This window comes from Lepisosteus oculatus, unplaced genomic scaffold, assembly GCF_040954835.1.
Source record: "Lepisosteus oculatus isolate fLepOcu1 unplaced genomic scaffold, fLepOcu1.hap2 HAP2_SCAFFOLD_103, whole genome shotgun sequence".
Taxonomy (NCBI): Eukaryota; Metazoa; Chordata; class Actinopteri; order Semionotiformes; family Lepisosteidae; genus Lepisosteus; species Lepisosteus oculatus.
Genome location: NW_027167655.1, coordinates 72501 through 95256, shown reverse-complemented (window position 1 = coordinate 95256; position 22756 = coordinate 72501). Strand labels below are relative to the sequence as shown.

Here is a 22756-nt window from a genome sequence, read left to right as displayed (position 1 = left end):
ACTTCTACATTAGATACTCAAACAAGTACATAACTCTTAGGAATTAAATTGATATCAACTGGTTGGGATAACAATTGAATTCTCGAGCTGTAATGCATTGAAGTTGAATACTCATCCAATCTTTGGGGATTCAGATCTTCCTGCGGGCACAAAGAAACAGTTGCAGGCTGTTGCTGTCCAATCCGCGCTCTCTGGCTCCGTGCCAGGCTGTGCTGTGCGGCTTGCGACGCTGCACTGCTGATGCTCACTGTTGGCTTTAACTAGCAAAGTTTGTGCACAGGAGAAAAGATGACTGTGGGTCCCAGCAAGTCAGGAAGAGGACCGGTTCGTTCCTAATGAAGAGCTAGTTCTGAATAGTGATTCAGCTGTCCACAGTTCCGACCTGTTCACGAGGCCTGCTGCTGGTGCTAACCTCGGGTGGATCCTCTGGTTATTCTCTGGCAACCTCCGCTCTAGACTCTTAGAACAAAGGAAAGTTCTGGCACTCGGACACACTGGCCGTTCCGTGGTTGTCCGGGCTGAGTCTCAGGATGGTCAGGAGGCGCGCTGCGAGAATGTCCTGCCCTTGGGAGCCTTCTGCTCCTGGGCCGTCCTGCCCTGGAATTCTCCTTTGAATTCCCTTTAGAATTGTCCACAGAATCCTCTGAATCCTCCCTTCTGAATCTTACTGAATCTCACAGGCTCTCTGTGTTGCCTGTTTTTACCTGGAGGAACTTCAGCTCATTGATTGGCTGAAAGTTCCATGGGCATCAGAGTCCCACGTGGGTTACTCGGCCCTACCAGTCCCTGATTGATTGATCAAGGTGAGATATGAGTCACTTAGTCCTGACACTTAGTAATGCAGTCCAGATGTCCAACTGGCACTCCCTAGACAGATAGGCGCCAATGGATGACCATTGATCATGATAGCCAGGCTTAGCTAAGTGCATCCCCCTTTGGGAGCTGTCCTAGGACCTTAAATCACCCTGCAGAACAGTTTCTCTGTGGCTGCACCACAGAGATGAACAGAGAAATGGGGCCTCATTTGGGAAGGCTCAGAACACTTAATTCTGCCTTATTAATAAGCCTCGCCGCTACATATCCCCCCTTTTTGAAGGTCATGAGGTCCTGAGGCGTTGTTGCCTTCAAAACAAAACAGAGTTAAGTGATGTCCCTTGCCATTAGAACATTAATCTTAAATGTCCACATTACTCCTCGAGAATTCATACCGGAACCAGCGTTGGATACAAACAGGATGAATAACATCTGGAGTATGTATAAACACGGTAGGAGACATTATCTAAGTCTAGGAATTACACATCAGGAAGTTCACTGTCAATATCTGATACCTCTGTAGTACATATTTGGGGAGAAATCACTTCCTTTCTTTTGACATGCTACCTTTGACTCATTCATGCTACCCAGATTACATTTTGATGCAAGAGTACAGCATTCAGAGTACACTGTCAGTCATGATCCAGCTTCCCAGCAGCAGTGTTACAATAACAACAGTTCCTGTTCCCAGCCCCGCGATAAACCACAACACCTGTGTTGGGTATCTGCTTGGGTGGTTTGGAGGTTTGTTCCATTAAAGCAAACTAACTACCTGTACCTCTTCAGGGCTTACTGTTTCTTGGATTTCTATCCAATTCAATAGTGTGGCACCTGAAGGCATCCATGACCTCAAGTTTGGTCTTATGTTGTCTGGTTCCAGACCGTACAGTGTTAAGTTACCATGCTGTACTATGGCCTCCTCGGGAACTTGCAGGAAAACTGTTTGATTAGGTAGCTGCATTGTGGTAGCTGTATCATGCCTGTCACAAGTCATAGTGTCAGTTAAATGTGGTGTGCTGACCAGCCATTTACTTCCTACCTGCTCTTCATGGGGTTCATTAACCTCCCTCTGCTCGTTAGTAGCTTTACACCCTTCATTGGTGAATCGTTTAGACACAGCCAATGGATAGCTTTGGTAGCCATACCCATCTCAAGATTTGGAACCAAATTCAATCTTGGATTGCCTTCTGGGTGAGCTATGAGCGATGGGGTTAATGTCACATACTCCTCTACTGAGAAGAGTGGAATCAAGTGGGTTGGGAATCGTGCCGTGGTTAGACTAGCTACAGTGGCACTAAGCTCCCTTAATAGGTCTTGTGTCAACATTCTGGCCTGTTGCACACAAGCATAAACCCACTGTATAACACCAACAATCATGTCCACTGGTTGGGGAATAAGGTTTAACCCTGTTGCATAGGAAATTGCCTGTAGGGTTTTCCCTAAGCTTTCCAACTTTTGCTGCTGTCGATACAGTCTGTCACTACCCTCCGGCATCTCTGACCCCTGCCTTCTTGGGGCAGTCAGGGTGAGAGTGCCAGTAGCACACAAACCTACCAGAAAAAAGCAAACGTGCAACAGTGGCGGCAGCAATCAGTCCTCCCAAAAGTCTTTTCGGGTGGCTGATCCCAGTCATCTCCTTCTGAGTGACTGTCGCCTTTCTAAGCTGGCGCAGCGTGTACATGGTGTCTTTCTCAGTATGCCCTGTGGCATCTTGGGCACCAACATCCTGGAAATATGGGGAGATCTGACGCAGCTGCTGATGCTGCTCCTCCTTTTCCAGGGCATCTGCTTTTTCGATTTGTTCATGCCTGTGCTCTAGGAACCCTGCAGGGGGTGGTGCAGCGGTAGAGCATGCCTGACCCTCGGCTGAGTGGTCATCTGGAGCACCTGAGTGATCTGGGATTGTTACCCCATTCTCACTGTTCAGGTCCACCCTGTACACTTCCTGATTGAGGAATCCCTTTATCGGCATGTTTACAATCGTTCGCTGGGCGTGGGTGTAGGACACCTGCTCGCTCCCCCCTTCCCTTGCTAGGGGTTCAGGGAGCTGCCCCAGCACTGGGATAGCTAGTTCACTGTCTTTGAACTTACTATCACTCACCAGGCCCATGTCAGTGCAGGCGGGGATTCTGACACCCCTCTTTGCGATGTCCTGCACTGGCAGGCGGGTGACTTGACCATCCAGCTCCAGTCTGGCTGAACCACTGTTGGTCAGACTCAGACTGACAGACTGAGCTGGTGGCTGTAAGAAAACCGGCTCGGCTTTCATTCCCTGTCCCTTCTGGGGGACTGGGTGTGTTGGCAACCCTGCCGTTGAGGCAGGAACAATCAGGTCAGTCTCACTCACTACCTGGTAGTTGTGAGAAATAATGTTACCTGACTGCAGGTTCCCTGGGTCACAGCAGAGGGAATCGGCATCTGGGATCAGGTGTGTCCACAGCGCAGTAGTCTCAGCGTCCAGCTGGACCTCCTGTCTAACCTGTGAATGTTGCACCAGGGGCACCTGGCGGTGGCCCTGTGACAGCTGCTCAAGCAGATCCTTACTAATAGAGGACCTCTCAGGGCTAAGGGTGAGAGCTACATCACCAACCTGCTCTCCTGCCATCTGGATCCCTTCCACCACTGCAGGGTGGTGTTCCTGACCCCTCTTGGGTGCCAGGGTGCACAGGGAAAGCTCCTTTTCATCGCCAGGTGGGGAGATCTGCTCCTCTTTAGGGATGTAAAAGGTGTGTGCTTTACCTGGTGGATCAGGCGGCTGCTTGGAGCACCGCTCCTGTGGCATGGAGGCTGTTGGGACCTTGGCCGGGACACGACTTCCCTGTATATCCGGGGAACAAGGAAATATTTTTATTTCTTGTCCAGAGGGAACAGAAGGAATCTCCACATAGGCTTCTGTGTTCGGTGGGCACTGTGTGAGCACAGTCTGCCTCTTGGCCCCCCTTTCCTTCTGTACAGAAGGCTTAGGAGCCTTGACCTGTTTCCACACTTTGCCTTTCTGGTGATCCACCAAAGGTTCCTCTCTGAGTCGCATGCCCTTTTCTTTTTCAACCCGTTTGAGCTTGCCGTGTGACATCAAACACCTTTCAACCTCAGTGTCAATAAGTGTCTCACAGTGTAAGACATCTCCCATGGCAGCCTTGAGGTAAAAGCTTCTTGCTTTTCCTCTGTGTTTTACTGCCTGCTCTGTGACTTCAGGGGTGGAGTCAGCACTCACTTGGGAGTGGCTGAATTCATCCAGGCAGGAACCCTTCCGCTCAATCAGATAGACTGAGGGAGGGAGAGGGGGCGGGTCTCCGCCTCCTCCAGTGGAGAGTATCAGCTCATTCACGCTTCCGGCAGCCTTGGGGAGCGGTTGTCCCTGTCCTAATAAAGCTTGTTCAAGCCTGGCCAGGCGGGTGGCTACTGAATCCTTTTGTTCAGCTTTATCTAGCCCTTTCCCTCCCCCGGTGTTCTCATGGCACTTAGGACGCTGGGTGTGGTCCTGTGTGCATGCTTTGGAACGGGGCTTAGCCAGCTCAGGAGCCTGTGCTCCTTCGAGCAGGGGGGAATTAACCCTGCTGGCTCTGACGGCAAACACAGTCACTTTAACAGCTTTTTGCTCAGAGCGACTTTGGACATCATACTCCCAGGCTTTCTGCACGAATCTCTTAATATCAGTCATTTTCATGGTCTGTGCATCTGTATGCATTAAGATCATCTTTCTGACTGACGGGTGGAGATTCGCAATGAATAAACCCTTGAAATGTGTGTTCTCTTCGCAACCCTCATCATTTCGCCCTGCAAAATAAGTTCGTCTAAGTCTCTCGTAATATTCGCGAGGGGACTCTGCTCTCTTGTGCTTAATGTTAAGAGCGGCGGCTATCGCAGCAGTCGGGTCAATAAACGCAGTGTATTCTTCGATAAGTGCTTGACAAAGCTGCTCAAAATCATTACAGACTTCTTTCATCTGCCTAGCCATCCACTCATGTACAGCTCTGCTGGTAGTTTTCCTGACCAGAAACACTTTCTCCTGTTCTGTGGCGTTTGGCAGATACTGCAGGGTATACCTGAGGTCCTGAATATAACTCTCGATATTATTCTTTGACACTGCGGGGTCAAATCTCTCTATGTCCTTCGCTAGCTCTCTCAGAGAATGGAGATTTATCCTTCTAGCTTCTCCGCTGACGGAGATATGGAAGAGATCGTGGTCAGACCTGTCGCTGCTAGAGAGAGTGCTTAATAGCGACTCGAATTCAGACCTTTTAGCAACCATCGTTAAACTTAAAGAGTATTACTTTTAAGTACGAAATCACAGTTTTACCACAGAAAACCACAAGATCAAGTATGCAATCAACCCGGTAGATCGCAAAAGATCACAAAACAATCAAGCACTGCTTAAAGAGCAAGGGGAACTTTTTTTTCTTTCGGCTTTCAGCACACCGTATTGTTGTGTATGAAACCCGCGGCGTTTTATATTGAATTATTCCGCTTGGTTGACTCATTTCAGTCTTGCCACGCCCACCCAGGGACGCCAAATAATGTAAGAAAACCGGCTCAGGGACGCCAAATATGTAATGTTGCCATAGCAAAATTAAATGTAGTGGCTCTCTGAAGGCACCAGTTCTGTAGGGTTTGGGCATTTACTGAGACAATTATTAATTGTAGCAGTAAATCACAAAGTTGATTCTTTTGATGGCTTTAGAATCAAACCATGCGACATAACTCAAACAACGCGCACACACAGGTACTAATACATGAGGATACATTTATTAATACATAAAATATGCATGTAAACCTAACAGATCTTATCAAGAGGGTTATCAGAATACAAAAGATATATATTCAGTCAGTTACGAAGTGTTACACATATCAAGAGGACATACGTTCAGTATATCATTCATTAAGACCGTTTCGTTAATGAACTTGGTTATAACTTCTACATTAGATACTCAAACAAGTACATAACTCTTAGGAATTAAATTGATATCAACTGGTTGGGATAACAATTGAATTCTCGAGCTGTAATGCATTGAAGTTGAATACTCATCCAATCTTTGGGGATTCAGATCTTCCTGCGGGTACAAAGAAACAGTTGCAGGCTGTTGCTGTCCAATCCGCGCTCTCTGGCTCGGTGCCAGGCTGTGCTGTGCGGCTTGCGACAGCGCTGCTGATGCTCACTGACCGGCTAGTTAGTGTTGGCTTTAACTAGCAAAGTTTGTGCACAGGAGAAAAGATGACTGTGGGTCCCAGCAAGTCAGGAAGAGGACCGGTTCGTTCCTAATGAAGAGCTAGTTCTGAATAGTGATTCAGCTTTCCACAGTTCCGACCTGTTCACGAGGCCTGCTGCTGGTTACTCTCTGGCAACCTCCACTCTAGACTCTTAGAACAAAGGAAAGTTCTGGCACTCAGACACACTGGCCGTTCCGTGGTTGTCCGGGCTGAGTCTCAGGATGGTCAGGAGGCGCGCTGCGAGAATGTCCTGCCCTTGGGAGCCTTCTGCTCCTGGGCCGTCCTGCCCTGGAATTCTCCTTTGAATTCCCTTTAGAATTGTCCACAGAATCCTCTGAATCCTCCCTTCTGAATCTTACTGAATCTCACAGGCTCTCTGTGTTGCCTGTTTTTACCTGGAGGAACTTCAGCTCATTGATTGGCTGAAAGTTCCATGGGCATCAGAGTCCCACGTGGGTTACTCGGCCCTACCAGTCCCTGATTGATTGATCAAGGTGAGATATGAGTCACTTAGTCCTGACACTTAGTAATGCAGTCCAGATGTCCAACTGGCACTCCCTAGACAGATAGGCGCCAATGGATGACCATTGATCATGATAGAAAGGCTTAGCTAAGTGCATCCCCCTTTGGGAGCTGTCCTAGGACCTTAAATCACCCTGCATGAATAGTCTCTCTGTGGTTGCACCACAGAGATGAACAGAGAAATGGGGCCTCATTTGGAAAGGCTCAGAACACTTAATTCTGCCTTATTAATAAGCCTTGCCGCTACACACATATATTAATGTAATAAATGATTGCTTATGCTTTATAAATAAATCTAATTAAAATAAAAGCTTAAGTTTTGTATTTATCTTGTACCATAGAACATGATTTTCTTTGTATTTCAAGCCCACAAAGTGTCCAAATGTTCTATGATCATTTCTTTCATCATTAGGGACTAAATATACCAAACGTATGATGCTAAAATCCTGAAAAAAGGATAGGCTCCATTTCATCAGTAGATTGGAGTCCAAAACTGATTTGGGTCAATATACATTACCTTTGAAGATAAGGTACAGTCTACTGTAGGGAACCATCAACTTAGAAAGCATTGGCCTTCCCTGGGGGTCAGGTAGGTGCAAAAGATAAACCTTTATCCTATCTTTATCTTAAGATAAGTGTCCAAGCAGTATTTTTCCAAGTTTCACCAAGCTCATCATGTTGCCATAGTAGACAAAGTTCTATAAAATGTTAAATAACTTTAGAAAAAAGCATCTTGGTCTTTCAGTACTGTACAAGGTGAATTAAACTGTCCCTGGTAATAAAAAGTAATTAGAAGCATCCCAGAAACTTTATCTCTAGAAACATTAGCTGTTTTATATCATGTAATTTAGTGTGATGTTGTCAGAATTCAAGGACATTATCACACACAGAAATTGGTTCAGTTAAATCTAAAAAATACAGCTAAACATGGGTTTAAATGTAAAATAGAAGTCTTACCTCTTGTCAAAAGATTTAATTCAAGAAGCGATGTAATAAATGATTGCTTATGCTTTATAAACAAATCTAATTAAAATAAAAGCTTAAGTTTTGTATTTATCTTGTACCATATAACATGGTTTTCTTTGTATTTCAATCCCACAAAGTGTCCAAATGACGCACTACATGATATAAGGAAGATTATCACATGCATATCGGTATTATCTTTCTTACGAAAATGCATTCCTTTCATTACCTTTTACTTTTTAAAATGAACTCAAATTGTGTATAATGTAATAATTTAAGTAGAATAGATTCTAACAATATAATGATCCAGTGTGTTGCACTACTTCACTGCTTCACTGCTCTATGCCGTCTGGAAATAAATCCTCAGACTGCTCACTGCCCTGGGCTTGTACCAATAAATTACAGGAGCACGTCTATATATCACTGCGTTGAAGCAGAAGACACACAATCACTGCAAACACATCCTAAATACAGTGTTCCAACACCTTTGACCTCATCCAGAACGTATCATTTATTGAAAGGGATTGCTGTCAGAATGCACATCTGAATCCCAAACAGAATCTCTAGTAAAATACGATCATTTGTGAAACAGGCAAATGACTGTCTCAGGGGCCCATTCCTCATTGTCAGACATATGTATGCAATGCTTTCACCGTGCATTGAGCAATAGGGATTAAAAACACCGCAGGTAAGGTTAGATGTCATGTTCTATGATCATTTCTTTCAGCATTAGGAACTAAATATACTAAATGTATGATACTAAAATGTTATTTTCACATATATTAATGTAATAAATGATTGCTTATGCTTTATAAATAAATCTAATTAAAATAAAAGCTTAAGTTTTGTATTTATCTTGTACCATAGAACAAGATTTTCTTTGTATTTCAAGCCCACAAAGTGTCCTTTGATCTCTATTCTGTGGTAATCCACAATGACCCCGTTCTTCAGGTGATTCATCATGTCCTCCCTCGTCTGTTGAGAGGCCATCCCGATCTCTTCTGCCGTGGCATGCTTCATACAGGCTCTCTTGAAATGAGCAGGAAGCTGATCAAAAGTATTCAGGCACATCTTGCACACCAGGGGAATCCTCGCGGGTTTCCTTTGAAAATAAATAATACCATCTGTGTATAGAAACAAGCTAAGACTGATTTCTTAAATTATCCTTAAAATTCTCTCTCATAGTTTGAGCATAATGATTTTATTGCATTTATATAAGAATTGCTCATTGCTCCAAAATAAATAATGGTTTCATAAAAAAGTGAACACTTACTTGGTCTCAGTCACAGACTTTCCAATAGAAGCCATTGTGGAGTTCAGCAACTGCAGGTCCTAGAAGTGGGGAAGGAATTTTAAAAGAGAAATTGAATTACAATACAGAAGGAATGGCTGAGGGTTCACTGAAATATATAAATATACAAATTCCAAAGACTGAGTCCATATAGAAACAACTACTTTTCATTTTCAGTATAAGAAAAAAAAAACATTATCTTCCAAAGCATCATAAAATTGTCCCTTCTTCCAGACTCTACTTCTCTCTTGTAGTAGTACAGCAGACCTTTCCAGGTGAGCAGATCACAGAGTCCGAAATAAGCTTCCTCCATCAAACAAAGTACCTGAACATGACTCTGTCTTCATAAAAGCGCCCCTGTAATAAAGAGATTAAATCCAAAATCAAGAGGGCAGTTGCCTACTGAAATACAAGAAGTCATCAATTTTAACCTAGCAACACATTAAAGGCTGCATCTATACAAGTGCGATTCTAGAAATGCTCACCAGATTACGTTTTAAGAAGGAACTGCGCCTCAGGTTCCGCTGAGATCTTAACTCGGATGGCAGGATTCAGAGTCCGGAGTGCGGACTGATGGCGAACGGAGGGTCCACATACTGTGGATCCCTCAGTGATCTTCCGCGTATTCAAACCGCCAGCGTGTGACTCCCCTGTCCCTGTGACCTCATTGGTCTGCTCTCTCCTCTGTGCAGCCGAGCCCGACTCACGGTAAAGTGAAAAAAAAGATGCCCTCAACGTGAGATTTACTCTGGAGCGAGGATAGATGTTACCTTTTTATCATTGAACAGGATGTATGTGATGTGGCGACTAGGTTCAATTTTGTATCCTCTTTAAAAGATTAAGGACTGGGGTGAGTGTGATTTACCACCCTTTCAGCTAAGAACCCGACTTGCGCATCGTTTAAGCTGCATAGACTCGGTCGTTTAACTCGTCTCCATTAGCAGGGTTAAGGTTAAAGAAAAAAACATTGCTGACTTCTTTTTTTTTTGCCAGCCGCTAGCGCTGATTAGCAAGGCTTGTATTTCATGTTTTGCAAGTTGCATCCATTTTAAGAAAAACAAGTCGCGTTAAAGACAGGAAATGAATACTTGCATTTAATTAAGTCTAGCCGTAGGCGGTTGTCTGTAAGGACCAGTTCTGTTCGAGAAGACACAACAAAGAAGGCACCGTTGGGATTCGAACCCAGGATCTTCTGTTAACTAGGCAGGCGCTTTAACCAACTAAGCCACGGCGCCCCAGGAGTGCTGTCCTTTTGCAGCCACTTGGACACACCACTCAGACACATCTGCATTTGGTGTGTGCTCCGCCTGCTTGCTGAGCAAGTTGCCACCTTTACATACAATAGCAACATCGACACCAAGAGAAAGGATGACAAATGGCTCTTATCTGGAACTTTTCATGTCCAAGGAGCTCAATGTGCTTTCTGTGTACAACAGGGCCACTGAACTCCACACTGGCCACTGAACCACAGCAGTGGCTTGCTGGCTTGACATCTCCCAAGGAAAATGTTGAAATCACATGTGGAACAGGAAAATGACCCTCGAGTACGAGGGAAAAAAAAGAAAAAGATCATCTGGAGCGCGCCAACCCATGTCCGGACAGCCCAGTTTCGTCGACAAGGTGGCTGAGTGGTTAAGGTGATGGACTGCTAATACATTGTGCTCTGCAGTCATGGGTTCAAATCTCATTCTCGTCGCTCTCCATGTCCGACACATGTGCCTGTTTGACGTCGGCCCTCCTGTTGCTTGCTCCGGTGCTAGAGCCGTACATTTTCTAGCGGTGGCTGAACATGGTATAGTAGGCCAACGTCGGTATCGAGCAGTGACAGTAACAGTACTTACTGCGCCCCATAAGAAATCGTTTGTCCCTGTTCAAAAGAGATTGTGCGATGTCCTGCAGCGTTCGTAAAGCAAACCTTTGACAGTTTGAAAAGAGGAATTTATTCTGCTTCCTGTGCGTGCAGTAGTTACAAAGTTGAACGTCTTTACACGATCTGCTGCAGTTTTCAGTGGGCGGGCTTTGTCAGATGGCTTGAAAAAAAGCACTGTGTTTCGGCTGAACTCCACACTCATGAGCAGTGTCCTGCATGTTTTCTGTGTATAGCTGTCTTTTAACGCATACAGAATTCATTTGAAATCATTGATTTCTCCAATTAACAAGGGTCCCTTTTTGAACCTGCGAGAAGCATTCTTTCAATGTAACAGATTTACTCCGGGGAAAGGCAGCATGACATTGAGAGTAGCTCAAGCTTTCAGCACCCGTATCGGACTGCGTGTATGCAGACAGCACTCAGAATCCCCTGTAAGATTCTCCCTCAATTCCGTTTTTCAGTGCTTTAGCTCTTTCAAAAGGCTTCGCTTTGCTAGTCACAATCCAAGGCTCATGATAGCATTTGAAAACATTCACCACTGCGTTAGCCGGGAATCGAACCCGGGTCAACTGCTTGGAAGGCAGCTATGCTCACCACTATACCACCAACGCATGCCCACAGGAAGTCTGCAGGACACCACCAGAGAATGCTTTTTTTTTAATTTTTTTTATTAAACATAGAATTTACAAATACAAATACAACAAGAGGATCAGAGTCATGTACAAGAGAAAAAAAACGCAGCAGAAAAAAGCATTTAACTACCAGAGGTAATTAAGTAATTATGTGATCAAATTGTATATTTTACACGTATCATATTTTCCTTGCTTTAATATTTCTCAATTATTTATAAACTTAAGTTTCAACATGCATGCGTTTCCTGTAAAAAATAAAACTCAGCACACAGTTTTTCTTTTAACAACATTTCGAGTACCTCTGGCATTCATGAAAAAGACATACACAAAAGCAAATAACTAACTCTAAGACTGTCTAAACTATTGAGTTTTTCAAAGAACCAGAACTATAACAGTCCTTAACACTTAACTACACCATTCCAAACTAACACTAAAGAAACACTAGTATATACTGGTATAACAAATAAAACCAAACATAATCATTAACTGAGCAGTCACTGGGAGCAAATCTCCTTCCCGTCCACAAAGGCCCTCGCTCCCACAAAGTAGGCTCTCCTCCCCTCTCTTCTGGCAGCTTCAACCTGGGGCCACAGCTGGTTCCTGGTACTCCTGTCCGCAGCAGACAGGTCCTCTGCAAACCTCAGTTTGTTCCCATTCAAATACTCATTCCCCCTCGCCGCTCGCCACAGCATGTCCCTCGCCGTCCTCTTGGTGAACTGTATTATAATCGATCTGGGGAGCACTTGCCCAGACATGTTCGCTCTCCCGAGCTTGTGAACAAAGTCAATGGCCGATATTACATCCTCCTGGTCCGGCAGGGTCCTTTTACAGATACCCTTCACTGTTGCAACAAGGTCCTTATCACGTTCCTCTTTAACTCCAAATAATTTTAAATTCCATCATCGACGGTATCTATCTACATCGTTCACTTTCAATTCAAGTTCTTTAATATGCTTTTCTTGTTTGGTATTTACTTGTTTAAGAACTTTTACTTCACTCTTTAAGTCTTCAACCTCTTTAAACACACAGTCCATGGACTTTTTAAGACTTTCGATTGCGACTGTATTAGATCAAGTCATTTCCTTCAGCTCACCCATGCTCTGTGCCATCATGTTGAAGATGTTGGTCTGGAGCTCCTCCAGCGTCAGGTCGCCCCTTCCTCTCTTGGCTGCCGGGGTTTTCACAGGTGTGCTGGGCAGGGACTCCGGCTCTTCCTCTGGCAGCTGAGTCTCACTTGGGCTGCGAGCGCTCGCGTACGAGCGCATCTCCAGCACTCTTTCCACGTCCCCTCCAGCTGCTTCACTTTTCCCTTTAGTTGCCATCAATTTTCTTGTAGTGCTATACATATACGAGTGAGGTATCTTAGAGTTCTCCTTCGAAGACCCAGCACTCTCTTTTCTTTTCCCAGTGTTACTCATATCGAAATTCTTAAACCTAAAAAAAATCGTTTTTTTTTCTTTCAATTATAACTGAAGTTTAAACAAGTAGTGTTAAGTCCTTATTTTTCTGTAGTCAAAAAAAGCAAAAATTAACATTCAGGTCATGAAAAACTCAAAAAAAATCCTCAACCACTAAACTTTACCTCCCACCTGAGCGCCATCTTGAACGCCCCTACCACCAGAGAATGCTCACGATTTCGGAAGCTGTCTCCGGGACGTGCTGATTCCACACATCCTGAATAAATCATGATATTGTTAGTTGCTGTAGCTAGACGTTCAAATGAGTTTCATGGCCAGATGGACTGTTTCCTCCAGCGGTATAGTATTGCAGTGAGACAGCACGATGCCTGCAAGACTATGTCACGCTAAACGCCACAGATTGTGTTTGTCCGTTCATGTCAGTTGTCCTGCAGCCACGGGAAGTGGGACACAAACATGCCGCAATGCTTTCAAGACGTTAGGATTTGTTTGTGCAACATCCGAGAAGAGTACTTGTGGCTTGAATGTGAACTGTACGTGCCCGCCCCCTTTCCTCTGTAGTGCATGAGTTCCTCCCGGCATGCCCTTCGTCATTGTTCTGTCATCTTGTATTTAAAGGGTTGTATTTCTGCTGCTGAAAAGAATCAACGGGTTTCTTTGTTCCCAACGGAGCCCTTGTCTGTCATGAAATTCTTCAAAACCTCAAGCTAGAAGAAGACGACAAATATGAAGCGTTACAGCAACGACATGCCATGAGACGATTGATAACGATTTCCATAGGATCCCCGCGGTTGCCTGGCAACCGTCAGCTTTGCGCAGTGGCAGTATCGTAGCCTGTGAGGTTTAGCCGAGGCGGGATTATTGCTAGTTGAAAACTTTTCCCAATACCCCGCTTCCGCCGGTTTGCAATACAATCGGCGAAAGCAATTTTTGACAGTCTCGTTAGAGACTGAGCAAGGTGTTTAAAGACAGATTTGGTCATGGTGACATCATGGTAGAAAGAAGCGAGCTTGTTCCCAGTGGGCATTGATTCGTCGAATATACGTATATTTACGGTGAAATTACGGCTATACGTATATATACGTCGCCTCGAAGTATAATCAACGTCGAATTGCAACCGTAAAATTGACGACATTAACAAACGCATATATAACGTCGAAAACACATCTAACACAGTGCCTGAGGCTTTTTACTGTATGTATCGTGTGTGCCGCAACTAGGAGTATACGGCACTCTGCACAGTGTACGAAGTAAATTATTTTCACAGCAAATAATTTACACGTGTATAATAAATATAGTAAATATAATAAATTAATTACTGCGAAAATAATTTACTTCGTACACTGTGCAGAGTGCCGTATACTCCTAATTGCGGCACACACGATACATACAGTAAAAAGCCTCAGGCACTGTGTTAGATGTTTTTTCGACGTTATATATGCGTTTATTCATGTCGTCGATTTTACGGTTGCAATTCGACGTTGATTATACTTCGAGGCGACGTATATATACGTATAGCCGTAATTTCGCCGAATCAATGCCCACAGCTTGGCATACAAGGGTTTTGCTGAGGGGGTCTTGCCACCTGCCTGAAAAAAAACAGTAAAATGTTTGAGTGCCTATAGAGTTTCTATTTTTATTTTCTTGACAAAAGTCCCCCATCAGTGCGCGGTGCCCGAGGAAAAATCTGTAGGGGGGCGTCTGAAATTCTGAGGGGGGAGTGATATTTCGGTTGAAACGGAGCTGTACGGTGCAGCTACCCAAATGAAATCTCGCAGCTATGCCATTGATTAGTGCTTCATGATAGAAGATAACGACTAGCAATCTGGTATTTGCGATGAAGTTCAGTTTCACATTTTTCGTCACTCTCAAGGTTTGTATTGCCTGGAGCGAAAAGTACCATAAGCGTTCATTTTTGCAGCTACATGGACGTTCTGAATCGTTAAGAAAAAAATGTTGTAAAACCAACAGAAAGCACAGACTGCTATAACTAGTCCTAGTTATATAACGATTTTAAGTATAATGATAAACTACTGCAAGGAATCGGTCCACCTGAGCAAACAGGATCGTAATGTTGACACTCAATAATATGTGCAGTTCCTGGATGGATAGCCCTCCTGCCCATCAAACAGACTGAGTGACTGTTCGTGTCATTTAGTGTTGTCTGACCATTGACAAAGTACAACTATTTTTTTAGGGTGCAAATTAAGTTAGGTAAAACTTTTTGCCCAAAACTGAAGGGGCGACATTCCCCCCTCCCCCCGTGATGCCAGGCCTGTCCCCATCCTATTCCATAATGTCATTATATATAATACCATACAACAGTGACCGATCCTTACTTATTGCATGCGTTAAAATTGCACATCAGCTCATAGCAGCGATGTATTATCAATGTTAAATTTCAACCATAATATCGACAACATTAATAAACGCATACGTTGAGAAAATATCGAACCCAGCATATTTTCCGGTTATATACCACAATGCATTGCTAGTATTCGTTGGTCACCATTTTGGACACGTTTTTCAAACGTAGAAGTATATCCGAAAATATCTCAGCAATCCTCTTTTGACGAGTAAGTATGAACAATAATAATACTATCTGAATACATACAGATCTTTCTTAATATTATTTTGATTAAAATAGTATGTGAATAAGCAAAAAAATGGCACATAATATAGTGTGAATGGGGAAGATGACACAAAATTGTTTTGCCGTTTCTCTTATTCTTATTCTATGTTGTACTTTCAAACTTTGGGTACTCTTTAATTAGGACAGACTTTATTGCTCAACTGCTATGATGCAAGCCAAATTCTATACATTTATTTCAGCTTTGAGCTTAGTAAACCGTTCATTTTTTAGATTATACTAAAGAAGATATTAATCATCATTTATTTGGGAAGTAATATTATATAATTTTCTCCTAGCTGCGGTGCTGAAGTCCCACCCTACATCAACAGAAAAAGAAATAAAGGAGCACGCAATGTGTTACTTGAAGAATGCATATGCAAGGCAGGGGGCCAAGAGATCTGGACTCTGAAAATAATAGGTTTTTGGTTCTAACTGTTAGGACAATTAGACAGGGTTTGCAAATAGTGGACAAAAATCGTCTTAACTTCCATTGTAATATTTTATATTTTATGTAATATTTTTTTCTTGGAAATATAGAAGTTGTACATTTTAAAATGTATATTTGAATCAAAATGTGGTTTTGAGTTAGTGTGTTAATGTAATTAGTTTTGTGTTTGTCATTACTATACTGTATATTGCCATGTTACCAGAATTTGTAGCTGAAGTTTAAGACTAGTTGTGTTTTTTATGATTATTGCCCATATGTTGATTGTTGATTGATTGTATACAATGTATAATTTGAAATACATATGTTTCAGGTGTGAATGTGTATTTTCAGAATACATTTCTAAACCTAATCATTGGCTTGTTTTACTTGTTTCTACACCTATAAAATCTATCTTTGATGTATAATAGACCTCTACCCATATACGTATAATAGACCTCTAATGTTATCCGTATAATAGACCTCTAACCATATACGTATAATAGACCTCTAAAGTTATACGTATAATAGACCTCTAACCATATACGTATAATAGACCTCTAAAGTTATCCGGAACTCCAACCATATATGTATAATAGTCCTCTAAATTTATCCGTATAATAGAACTCCAACCATTTATGTATAATGAACGTCTAAATATAGACGTATAATTGACGTTTAACTTTAGACGTATATTAGAATTTCATTCTAGACGAATTGTAGACCACATTTAGACGTCTAAGATATGCGTTTAATGGACGTATATTATACGTCTTTTGCCCAATGGGTTACATCTCAACAGAAACGCTCTTTAGCTCTTTCAGCGTTATGCAGAGAACATCGTCTGTCGAGATCACTTTTGAGTCAGCGCGAAACGCCGTGTGCTGTCAGTTTGATTTCATATTGCTCGTAGCGGCGCCCGGCTTTTGTCTGTCAAACGTTAGGTTGCGCTTCTTCATGCTGCATCGTCGGCATGAGTGGAGCTTTATAAACGTCTGTACTTACTGCGCCCCATAAGAAATCGTTTGTCCCCGTTCAAAAGAGATTGTGCGATGTCCTGCAGCAAACCTTTGACAGTTTGAAAAGAGGAATTTATTCTGCTTCCTGTGCGTGCAGTAGTTACAAAGTTGAACGCCTTTACACGATCTGCTGCAGTTTTCAGTGGGCGGGCTTTGTCAAATGGCTTGGAAAAACGCACTGTGTTTCGGCTCGGGAAACATCATGAGCAGTGTCCTGCATGTTTTCTGTGTATAGCTGTCTTTTAACGCATACAGAATTCATTCGAAATCATTGATTTCTCCAATTAACAAGGGTCCCTTAAAGGATGAGTCAAAGTAACGTCTAATCGGATTAGTTTCCTTAGAGCTGGTTCAGAGTTTGCTCAAGAGTTTACCTTTCACAGATGCGCAAAGAAGAATGTTGGGGGTGCACGCTTCAAGGCGCCTTACAGCTGTAGGGAGTGATTCGAGACGATTCGTGGCGTGTGCTCGTTCCCATATTCCGTACGACCCGGGGTGCAGTGCTAGGATGACGTACAATACCGCTTGGGCACGTAACAGCATTATATGCAAGTGCGGGACTTGAGGGTTTTCGTTTGTTCGTTTTGTTTTGCTCTGCTTTGCTTTGTTTTGCTTTCCATCGCGTTGGTAAGAGCGTAAATAAAAAGGCGATTCCTGTGTCTACCACTAATGTAAGAGCTATTTCAAGTGCGACGTGGTGCGGCTTTTCAAATGCTTGTGGGCATTTCTCTGTTGTTGATTCTTTTTTTGTGTGTAACAAAGTGGCATTTTCATGTCCGGACGGGGAGACTTTATCATTCCGACATGAAGCCACCCTTAAGTCCTCTGAGGCGTGTCTGTCTGCAAGGCTTGTATTTTGGAAATGTTTTTTTGAAACGGAGAACGACTTTGAAACAGGCTTCCGCCGGCGCCTCGCGATCCAGGTAAGATTGTAGCAAGAACACAGCGGCGGCGGGGCTTGCTGTAGTCGTGGCCGAGTGGTTAAGGCGATGGACTAGAAATCCATTGGGGTCTCCCCGCACAGGTTCCAATCCTGCCGACTACGTTGTCCGCCTTCAGTCGGTGTGTTTCGGCACAAGCAAAGAAGCGCGCCTCTTTGCTGTTCCTGGTGGTTTTAAAACGCCCAATCGCTTGTACCCGCTGCCTTGGAAATAAGTTCTTCAGCGTCCGCAAATGGCATTTTGCAGCTGGAAGCAGATGTCGACGCGTTTTGCACAGAGCACCAAAAAAGCGTCTTTTTTGAAGGCCCAGGCACTGAGCATTGGTGGTTCAGTGGTAGAATTCTCGCCTGCCACGCGGGAGGCTCGGGTTCGATTCCCGGCCAATGCAGTGGCTTTTGCAGCGAGCGGCTCCATCACTTGCATCCCCTTGGAACTCGCAACTGAAAACCCACTGAAGCTAAGCAGGTGTGAGCCAGGTCAGTACCTGGATGAGGATGAGCTACAGGGAAAAACAAAGCTTCCAGCTGGAAGCGGTGTTAATGGTGCCGGCGGGGGGGCGCTCACCCTGAGGTCTGTGCGGGTCCCAATGCCCCAGTATAGTGACGGAGACGCTGTGTTGTAAAAGGGCGCTGAATTTTGGATGAGATGTAAAACCGAGGTCACAGCGCTCTGTGGTCATTCAAAATGACCACCAAAACCTTTGACAAAAGCTCTTGGTAATTGATGGTCTTCAATAATGCTTCTCCTTTAGGTACATTTTAAATCAGCTGAAAAATGCTGTGAAATGGGGGGGCACTTCAGGCCAGTGTAGGATTTGGGTTACAAGAACCATGAAACTGCACGAGAAAGCCCGTACACTGAATTACACGGCTTTCTATTCAAAGGAGGACAAAAGAAATTCCCTGAGTTTGATTTTTTGCAGCACAGAGAGGAGCACTGTCGTGAGGCCGGTTAGCTCAGTTGGTTAGAGCGTGGTGCTAATAACGCCAAGGTCGCGGGTTTGAGCCCTGTACGGGCCAGGTCTAGGTCCAGGTCCCTGTTTGTGAAACAGGCAAATGACTGTCTCAGGGGCCCATTCCTCATTCTCAAGACACATGTATGCAGTATGTACACCGTGCATTGAGCAATAGGGACTGAATACACCACAGGTAAGGTTAGAAGTCATTCTGAGGTGCCACATGTGAGGGATACAGCTAGGCATCCGAAATGTAGGGTTTGAGACCCTTCAGGAGTACTGCATCCTTTGAGACAGACCCGTGCATGTTAAACAAATGATCATTTCTTTCGGCATTAGGGACTAAATATACTAAACATATGATGCTAAAATGTTATTTTCACATATATTAATGTAATAAATGATTGCTTATGCTTTATAAACAAATCTAATTAAAATAAAACATTAAGTTTTGTATTTATCTTGTACCATAGAACATGATTTTCTTTGTATTTCAAGCCCACAAAGTGTCCAAATGACGCACTACATGATATAAGGAAGATTATCACATGCATATCGGTATTATCTTTCTTATGAAAATGCATTCCTTTCATTACCTTTTACTTTTTAAAATGAACTCAAATTGAGTATAATGTAATAATTTAAGTAGAATAGATTCTAATAATATAATGATCCAGTGTTTTGCACTACTTCACTGCTTCACTGCTCTATGCCATCTGGAAATAAATCCTCAGACTGCTTACTGCCCTGGGCATGTACCAATAAATTAAAGGAGCACATCTGTTTATCACTGCGTTGAAGCAGGAGACACACAGTCTCTGCAAACACATCCTAGATACAGTGTTCCAGCACCTTTGACCTCATCCAGAACGTATCATTTCTCGAAAGGGATTGCTGTCCGAATGCACATCTGAATCCCAAACAGAATCTCTAGTAAAATACGATCATTTGTGAAACAGGCAAATGACTGTCTCAGGGGCCCATTCCTCATTGTCAGACACATGTATGGAATGCTTTCACCGTGCATTGAGCAATAGGGATTAAAAACACCGCAGGTAAGGTTAGATGTCATGTTCTATGATCATTTCTTTCAGCATTAGGGACTAAATATACTAAACGTATGATGCTAAAATGTTATTTTCACATATATTAATGTAATAAATGATTGCTTATGCTTTATAAACAAATCTAATTAAAATAAAAGCTTAAGTTTTGTATTTATCTTGTACCATAGAACATGATTTGCTTTGTATTTCAAGCCCACAAAGTGTCCAAATGTTCTATGATCATTTCTTTCAGCATTAGGGACTAAATATACCAAACGTATGATGCTAAAATCCTGAAAAAAGGATGTGCTCCATCTCGTCAGTAGATTGGATTCCAAAACTGATTTGGGTCAATATACATTACCTTTGAAATTAAAGTACAGTCTACTGTAGGGAACCATCAACTTAGAAAGCATTGGCCTTCCCTGGGGGTCAGGTAGGTGCAAAAGATAAACCTTTATCCTATCTTTATCTTAAGATAAGTGGCCAAGCAGTATTTTTCCAAGTTTCACCAAGCACATCATGTTGCCATAGTAGACAAAGTTCTATAAAATGTTAAATAACTTTTAAAAAAAGTATCTTGGTCTTACAGTACTGTACAAGGTGAATTAAACTGTCCCTGGTAATAAAAAGTAATTAGAAGCATCTCAGAAACTTTATCTCTAGAAACATTAGCTGTTTTATATCATGTAATTTAGTGTGATGTTGTCAGAATTCAAGGACATTATCACACACAGAAATTGGTTCAGTTAAATCTAAAAAACACAGCTAAACATGGGTTTAAATGTAACAGAAGTCTTACCTCTTGTCAAAAGATTTAATTCAAGAAGCGATGTAATAAATGATTGCTTATGCTTTATAAAGAAGCTTAAGTTTTGTATTTATCTTGTACCATAGAACATGATTTTCTTTGTATTTGAAGCCCACAAAGTGTCCAAATGACGCACTACATGATATAAGGAAGATTATCACATGCATATCGGTATTATCTTTCTTATGAAAATGCATTCCTTTCATTACCTTTTACTTTTTAAAATGAACTCAAATTGTGTATAATGTAATAATTTAAGTAGAATAGATTCAGGTAGGAAATATAGAGTCATGATGTTTATGGCTGACATCATTTCACATGGGTGAATTTTAAGCTAAGAAATAAAAACATTTACAATGAAGATACCATTGCTTAATTTTAAATGCCTTTAAAAAATAAATACCTCCTGAGAATAATTTGCCACTCCCAGATCCTTGGTAAGGTACTGTTTGAATCCAATCAGGAGAGGAGCATCCAGGGAGTGCTTTCTATAGAGTCCAGCTTGGGCCACTCTCTTCCGGCCTGCTGATACTTTTTAACTACTGAGGGCCTGTAAGGATATAAAACACCGGTTTAAACATTTTATACCTATAAGACAAATTAGAATTTTAGTAAAAAATAGATACATCTGAAAAATAAAAAAGTCTTACTGCTGATAGAGTTCTTCAGAGCTCACATCTTCCCCTTCCTTATCCGCTTCTGTTTCAGTTTCTAGAGCAGCCTCTGGCATCTCTTCCTCCTGGACAGCGGCCTCTTGCTCAGGGCCGCTGGAATGCAGGTAGATTCTTTTCAACATGCTTTTACATAATATGTTGTAACAATGATTTCAAAAAGAAACTACAGAAGCCTTACAGATTTAAAATTTCTCACCTTGCCAATGTGTCTTCAGGCTTCCCATGTACAAAAAGGCCCAAGGACTCTAGCAGTCTTACAACCACTATCCTGTTTGCCTCACCAGACACGATCTCTATTCTGTGGTAATCCACGATGACCCCGTTCTTCAGGTGATTCATCATGTCCTCCCTCGCCTGTTGAGAGGCCATCCTGATCTTTTCTGCCGTGGCGTGCTTCATACACGCCCTCTTCAAGTGAGCAGGAAGCTGATCAAGAGTATTCAGGTACATCTTGCACACCAGGGGAATCCGCGCGGGTTTCCTTTGAAAATAAATAATACCATCTGTGTATAGAAACAAGCTAAGACTGATTTCTTAAATTATCCTTAATTTTCTCTCTCATAGTTTGAGCATAATGATTTTATTGCATTTATATAAGAATTGCTCATTGCTCCTAAATAAATAATGGTTTCATAAAAAAGTGAACACTTACTTGGTCTCAGTCACAGACTTTCCAATAGAAGCCATTGTGGAGTTCAGCAACTGCAGGTCCTAGAAGTGGGGAAGGAATTTTAAAAGAGAAATTGAATTACAATACAGAAGGAATGGCTGAGGGTTCACTGAAATATATAAATATACAAATTCCAAAGACTGAGTCCATATAGAAACAACTACCTTTCATTTTCAGTATAAGAAAAAAAAAACATTATCTTCCAAAGCATCATAAAATTGTCCCTTCTTCCAGACTCTACTTCTCTCTTGTAGTAGTATAGCAGACCTTTCCAGGTGAGCAGATCACAGAGTCCGAAATGAGCTTCCTCCATCAAGCAAAGTACCTGAACATGACTCTGTCTTCATAAAAGCGCCCCTGTAATAAAGAAATTAAATCCGAAATCAAGAGGGCAGTTGCCTACTGAAATACAAGAAGTCATCAATTTTAACCTAGCAACACATTAAAGGCTGCATCTATACAAGTACGATTCTAGAAATGCTCACCAGATTACGTTTTAAAAGGAACTGCGCCTCAGGTTCCGCCGAGATCTTAACTCGGATGGCAGGATTCAGAGTCCGGAGTGTGGACTGATGGCGCACGGAGGGTCCATATACTGTGGATCCCTCAGTGATCTTCCGCGTATTCAAACCGCCAGCGTGTGACTCCCCTGTCCCCGTGACCTCATTGCTCTGCTCTCTCCTCTGTGCAGCTGAGCCCGACTCACGGTAAAATGGAAAAAAATATGCCCTCGACGCGAGATTTATTCTGGAGCGAGCCAGTGTTGCGCATAGCTGCCTTCAAAGCAGTTAACCTAGATTCGATTCCCGGCCAACGCAGTTGCGAATGTTTTCAAATGCTGTCATGAGCCTTGGATTGTGACTAGCA

At 42.7% G+C, this 22756-nt stretch overlaps 3 non-coding genes across 3 annotated transcripts; 2 read left to right on the top strand and 1 right to left on the bottom strand.

The window, feature by feature from the left end:
* Positions 1 to 11206: 11206 nt before the first annotated feature.
* On the bottom strand, positions 11207 to 11278 carry trnag-ucc (transfer RNA glycine (anticodon UCC)). The gene has a single exon. It is a non-coding gene; the product is annotated as a tRNA-Gly (tRNA).
* A 2246-nt stretch (positions 11279 to 13524) lies between these two features.
* Positions 13525 to 13666, top strand: LOC138225722 (U4 spliceosomal RNA). Its single transcript, XR_011184194.1, has one exon. It is a non-coding gene; the product is annotated as a U4 spliceosomal RNA (small nuclear RNA).
* Positions 13667 to 18050: 4384 nt separating this feature from the next.
* trnag-gcc (transfer RNA glycine (anticodon GCC)) lies at positions 18051 to 18121 on the top strand. Its single transcript has one exon. It is a non-coding gene; the product is annotated as a tRNA-Gly (tRNA).
* Positions 18122 to 22756: the final 4635 nt, after the last annotated feature.